Source organism: Calidris pugnax, unplaced genomic scaffold, assembly GCF_001431845.1.
Source record: "Calidris pugnax isolate Ruff unplaced genomic scaffold, ASM143184v1 scaffold26, whole genome shotgun sequence".
Taxonomy (NCBI): Eukaryota; Metazoa; Chordata; class Aves; order Charadriiformes; family Scolopacidae; genus Calidris; species Calidris pugnax.
The window spans coordinates 1,080,118-1,086,848 of NW_015090765.1; the positions used below are offsets into that span (position 1 = coordinate 1,080,118).

The following is a 6,731-nucleotide window of genomic DNA, read 5'->3' on the forward strand; positions in this document are numbered from 1 at the left end:
TATATGAAAATACACTGGTGAGAACATAAAGTAACACTTAAAATAAGTCCCAACATCTCTGACAATTAATACTGTGATTAAGAGTGAGTACTGTTCATCCTGAAGCTATGCATTCTATCAGTGTTTCTATAAAGGTCAAAGGAAACATCCATGAAATATAAGTTTGAGGATATGTAAATAGACATAAGAGCTAAGTTACTTATAGATTATTATTTTAAGTGTACACAAAATGTTTTATACAGTATATTATAAAATATATTATACATTAAATACATATCTCTGTGTAAAGTATATATAATGTATATATACTTTATTTCAAAATACAAATATTTCTTGATTTTTTAAATGAGTAATGTCAAAATAAATCTTAAAAGGTTGTGGAATAAGCTTTTAACAGTTTTAAATGTTTACTCAGAAAAAATCAACACAGTACTCAAATTTCCAAGTTTGGGTCTCCTGTTTACATCTTAAACTTTACATATTCAAAACATCTACACATGTAGGAACTCCAAAGCATTTACTAACTAGAATATTAATCATACCCAGCTTCTGCAACATCCATGATGTTCAGTCTTCTGAATTTTGGTCTCCATATTTTCAAGCATATTAGAAATAGCCTTTAAGTTTTCAGAATAATTCTGCATGCTACAAAAGAGATTTATATCAACTTCTAATTTTTTTTTTTAAACTAGATTGAGGGGTATTTGCAGTCACAGGCTATTGAACAGGTCTGTCAGATCTCATTTGGCAGGACAAAGACCTATTCACAAAAAGTTCAGGCATTGATCTGTGTAAACATGGTCACTTTAAGTGCTTAAACAAAAGTGGAAAGGGTTCTGTAGAAGAAAAAAAGAAGGGAGACATAGAAAAGTAAATCAGAGAAGAGACTATGGATGTTAGACATCAAAATTAATTGCATTTTCTATTTAATTTCTATGTATAGAAGTCAGTATATAGTTTATATTATAAATCACATTAATGAAAAGGACTTTGAAAACAACCAGCCACCTCCAGGAAACAGGGGAAGATTTGTTGACATATTCCCAAAAGCTTTATTCATCTTCAGGCTGATTCTCAGGCTTCATCCTTCCTGAGAATTTCAGCACAAGTGTTCATTGTTATTTTTGGAACTGACTTCTACACTAAAGTACTTGCTTGTATAATGTGTTTTCCTTTCCTTAAACTTTCTGCTAAAAACTTGGTTTTTAGAGACCATGCACAGGTTTCCAAATGAATTGTTTTAACAGTGATACAAAGCAAAGAGGAGATATTTTAAAGATGTAGTCTCTCCATTACTTTCATAACATTTTCAAAAGCACAATTATAGTAGCAGAAGATATTGATTTCTGTACCTATTCTGAAGTCTTTTCTTACCTTCAGTTTTCAGAACACAAATAACATTGCATTGAATATGGAGAGCATATTTTATTTTAAGCATTTTATGAAAAATAAAATAATGATGTTTAAAAATTACTGTTATGTCAAAGTACCTATCAAAAAAAAAACATTTTATGAAAAATAATTTTATCAAAAAGACTAAAAGACAGTGAAGATGCTAGATCACAATGTTTTTGTGTTAGCTCCTAATATGTCTGTTGAAACGTTAGGTCATTTTGATCTTTGTGTTGAAAACTTTCATTTCAAGAACATGGTATCAGAACTCAGGAGTCCTCCTGGAAGAAAGCTTTGGCAAAGAATAATCACTGTAGTCTCCATCTCAATTTTTTTTTTCTTTTTAAAAACTTTTGCTCTGTTCAAGTGCAAGCTTTTGTAAAACTAAGTATTTTAAAGAGAGACAGAGTACAGAACGGAAAAATTTCTGGAGTTCATCGTAAGAAAGAAAAAATTCCTCTCTCTCTCTAGGTGTAAATCTGATTAAAATCTGAAAGACACTAATTCTTCCCAGCAAATGATCTATACTAGAAACTAGTGATACTTGATTTCTTTACATTTCAGCACTGCAGTGTCATCTGATACCTCTACAGTCTTATGTATAATCCTCGCTTGTCCTATTAATTGCTGACGTGCATTTAAAATCTGTAATGCTACTGCATAATCCCTGAAAAAGCCTTCACCAGGAAGAGAAGGGGGGAAAAAATAACCTGCATGTGCTAAGTAGCTCTTTGTACATGAGGTATTTATCATTCAAATAAAATTTATCATTGAACAATTAGGTGTTTATCAATCACAGCTTCCCAGAACATGTAAGCATATTTTTGACATGTTGGAACATACTAAGGCCAAAGAAAAAACATGACTTCAATAGGAAAATGCTGTGACTAGAAAAAGTGCTAAACTCAACTCCACAACCCAAACCCTCTGCAGACAGCATTCTGGATAGTGACTCTGAAAACGAATTATTCTCTTTGTTGCCTGAAGGTGGCAATAATGATACCATACTTATAAACCAGTTCATTGACAGTTTTCTATTTAGAAACTTTGTGGGTTTAAACATTAAAAAGTTAACTTTATAGAATTGCACTTGTCTGCTAACTTTTTATCAAACTATTCATTTTGCATTAGTCCCACAGAGGATGGAATGAAAATCTCCTGCATCCTACAGCTGCCTCTGTAGAGTTTTCTAAGAGAAACTCTACGAAGCAAAACAAAACTGTACTGTTCCTGTGCTTCTGGGGTTTTTAAAATCATACTTTTATACCTACTAATCAAAACTACAGTGCCACAGAAGGTAGAAGGCTATCAGTGCAAAAACTATTCCCCTCCCAAAAAAAAAATAAATCACCCTTTGAAAACCAACCATGAACCTTACTGTGGTCAGAGCAGGTTCTGCATCCACAGAAAAATGATCTATACTAGAAACTAGTGATACTTGATTTCTTTACATTTCAGCACTGCAGTGTCATCTGATACCTCTACAGTCTTATGTATAATCCTCGCTTGTCCTATTAATTGCTGACGTGCATTTAAAATCTGTAATGCTACTGCATAATCCCTGAAAAAGCCTTCACCAGGAAGAGAAGGGGGGAAAAAATAACCTGCATGTGCTAAGTAGCTCTTTGTACATGAGGTATTTATCATTCAAATAAAATTTATCATTGAACAATTAGGTGTTTATCAATCACAGCTTCCCAGAACATGTAAGCATATTTTTGACATGTTGGAACATACTAAGGCCAAAGAAAAAACATGACTTCAATAGGAAAATGCTGTGACTAGAAAAAGTGCTAAACTCAACTCCACAACCCAAACCCTCTGCAGACAGCATTCTGGATAGTGACTCTGAAAACGAATTATTCTCTTTGTTGCCTGAAGGTGGCAATAATGATACCATACTTATAAACCAGTTCATTGACAGTTTTCTATTTAGAAACTTTGTGGGTTTAAACATTAAAAAGTTAACTTTATAGAATTGCACTTGTCTGCTAACTTTTTATCAAACTATTCATTTTGCATTAGTCCCACAGAGGATGGAATGAAAATCTCCTGCATCCTACAGCTGCCTCTGTAGAGTTTTCTAAGAGAAACTCTACGAAGCAAAACAAAACTGTACTGTTCCTGTGCTTCTGGGGTTTTTAAAATCATACTTTTATACCTACTAATCAAAACTACAGTGCCACAGAAGGTAGAAGGCTATCAGTGCAAAAACTATTCCCCTCCCAAAAAAAAAATAAATCACCCTTTGAAAACCAACCATGAACCTTACTGTGGTCAGAGCAGGTTCTGCATCCACAGAAAAATAAACAGAAATGCTTCCCTATACCCAACATGAGGAAGGATACTGGAAAGAACTGCAGATATCGCCTCAGCTCCACAATATTCCTGAGTACAGCAATATTACATTTTATGCAACCCAGGCAAACTACAACCAATGGTATAGTAAACAGAAGAAGACCTGTACAAAGCTCAAATGCTTGGCATGCTAGTGCTAGGTAACAGCTTTAAGTGTCAAAGAATATACTTGAGTATTTAGAACAAGTTACACCATTTTTTGTGAAGTCACTTGCATGTTTTAGGCCTGCAGGGCACAAGAGAAGATTTTAACACTAGGTGATGGTAGAAGTTAAAATCGGTCCAGTGTTACACCATTTTTTGTGAAGTCACTTGCATATTTTAGGCCTACAGGGCACAAGAGAAGATTTTAACACTAGGTGATGGTAGAAATTAAAATCAAAGTTACTTTGCTGTTAGCATTTCTGTTGCTAGGAATTCAAATTAGCAAATTAGTGGTTAATAGAAATGAGAGTGCTAATAAAGGCTAGCAAGCAATTAATTGACAGATAGGAATTAATAAAGAAGTCAGTAGTACAGTTAAGCATAAAATGACCAAAATGAACCCCTCATAATCCAAGGGAAAATGGTTAATGAGTTACTACAGTACTTAGATGCACACAGCGGGGCCAGATGGGATCCACCCAAGGGTTCTGAGGGAGCTTGTAGAAGTGCTCACTAAGCCCCTTTCAATCATTCATCAGCAATCCTGGCTAACCAGGGAGGTCTAGACTGTATATTAGGAAAAGTTTCTTCACAGAAAGGGTGATCAAACATTGGAACAGGCTACCCAGGGAAATGGTTGAGTCATCAATCCTAGAGATATTTAAAAAAAGGGTAGATGTAGCCCTGAGGGACATGGTTTAGCGGTAAGTTGGCAGTGTTAGGTTAACAGTTGGACTTGATGATCTTAAAGGTCTCTTCCAACCAAAACTATTCTATGATTTTATGTATAAGCATCTCATAATTTTGTACTTTAAATACAAAAGCATTCTCTCTCCATCTTCAAACACAAAACTTGCTTGCAAAACACAAACTATCACCCCTTAAAGCTTTTACTTGTAAGCTAATTCTTTAGATTTAGGTGACCATCTAACTCAGTAGGACATAATTATATTTACTGGATAAGTAAGGCAAATACAGTCCTGTAAAAGTGTGAACAACAAAAACAAGTTACTAATTCTAGCAACATAACATAATACATTTTTTAGTAGCTATATAAAAATATTTTTGTGTGTGTAGAAATACTACACCTTCAAGAAAAACAACATAAAGTAGCAAAGACCACCCAATCATACAGCTCTGCCTTGTTATGTTTCACAAAAAGAAAGAGAACTAGTTTTGCAGGAAAAGAATACTCACAATGTTGCTCAAAGCTTGGTTAACAGAGCCTGCTTTTTGCCTTGTCTGCAAACCAGGCTCTTTTAACTCCTTACTGTAACAAGTTTGAGACACACAGCTAACTCAACAGCCTCTTGAACTAACACAATATGAAACCATCTAACAAAAAAATTTATATACCTATTACCTCCATTTTTAGCACTTTCTAAAGCAAACCTCCCAGCATCTTACTACACCTACTTACTACCTCTTCAAGATACACGTACCATGTCAGGGCCTTAAGTGCATTAATAAGCTTTAATGGCCCTGATCAGTCCCACCTGGACACCCTGCCTACAGCCCAGGAGCCCCATTTAAGCTCAGCCCAGAACCCACAGTTCTGTTCTAGAGTTACACCGTAACTAGTCATAGCTACTCTCCTGATCTGGATCCTTGACTAAGGACTGATTTCTTCCTTGATATTAGGCTTGCCTTATCAGTAAGGACCTAGCTGGCAACCAGTAGGCTGTGTTAGACCTTGCTTCACTGACCAGTGCTTGCAGTTTGACCTCAGACCTGCCTCGTTGCTGTGGACTTGCTGAATGTCTGCCCTGCTCAGGTACCCTGGGGTGGGTCTCAGCTGGTGAAGCCCTTGCTCAGCTCCTGGGTTCCCTCACTGTTCCCTGGTGCAGAGTACTGAGCCCTTCAAACCAACAATGTAGTATCTCTTTATCAACAAGTGACTACAAGTGATAGTTCTCACTGTTAGAATAGAATTAAATTGCATTCTGCAGATTTCTAAAACAATATCTGTCTTTACTCTAAAAACCCCAAAGCCCTGAATAAAAAAGTTATCTGCTCTAGCAATCAAAAGTAAAGAAACTTTGCTACTAAAATACCCTGCTCTCACCACCCAACTGTTCTAAATGGAGGCTTATTTATTTAAGCATACACACCTCAAACATAAATGGAACTTTGCTTTCAAAGAGTAGTGCTCAGGTAGGTAAAGGCCTTTTTTATTATATTATTATAGCAGCTTAGCTAAGACCAATTTTCATTCCTGAGAAAGTCTTACAACTATATGTGGTAATGATGTTTTTAAATGTGTAAATATCGCAAGTAGACATTCAATTTGCTATAGATTACTTTCTATTTATATCAGAAGTTTCGACACTGATAATCCAAGTTTAAAAGTAATAATTTAAATTTTCACAATTAAAAGTTTCAATGAAATAAAAAGATTGCAAGAAGAAACAAGTCTCTTCTTGAAATGTTCATAAACACTCAGAAAGTAAAAACAGGACTAATACCTGTCTGCAAGTCCCCAGTAAGCCCTCACTCAGTCCTGAGGAGGACTGCTCGCGGTTTAAGAGGCCACCACACGGAAGACCGCTGTGAGCAGCCGCACGGGAGGTCACACAGCGCAACACGTAGTGCTCCGAGGCGGGGCCAGGGCCAGTGCCCGTGCCCGTACCCGGGCTGGCGGAGCCCGGTGCCCGGCCCCGCCGGTGCCTCGCCGCTCGCTGAGGGGCGCCCGCGAGGCCGCCGTTACCTCAGCAACAAGGCCGCGCGCGCGCCGGGCGGCAAAGCCCGCCCTTCTCCTCAGGCAGGGGCGCCAGGTTGGGATTGGCTGGTGGCGCCTCGGGGGGCGGAGCCAGCCCGCCTCCCCCGCCCGCGGCCCG

General features: G+C 37.2%; 1 protein-coding gene across 1 annotated transcript in view; it reads right to left on the reverse strand.

The window, feature by feature from the left end:
• The window catches only part of MRVI1 (murine retrovirus integration site 1 homolog), a 122,148-nt gene extending 115,773 nt beyond the window's left edge, over nucleotides 1-6,375 (reverse strand). The window contains exon 1 of the mRNA XM_014966722.1: nucleotides 6,360-6,375. The gene's annotated coding sequence lies outside the window, so the exon portion shown is untranslated. The remainder of the gene's footprint in view (nucleotides 1-6,359) is intronic.
• Nucleotides 6,376-6,731: the final 356 nt, after the last annotated feature.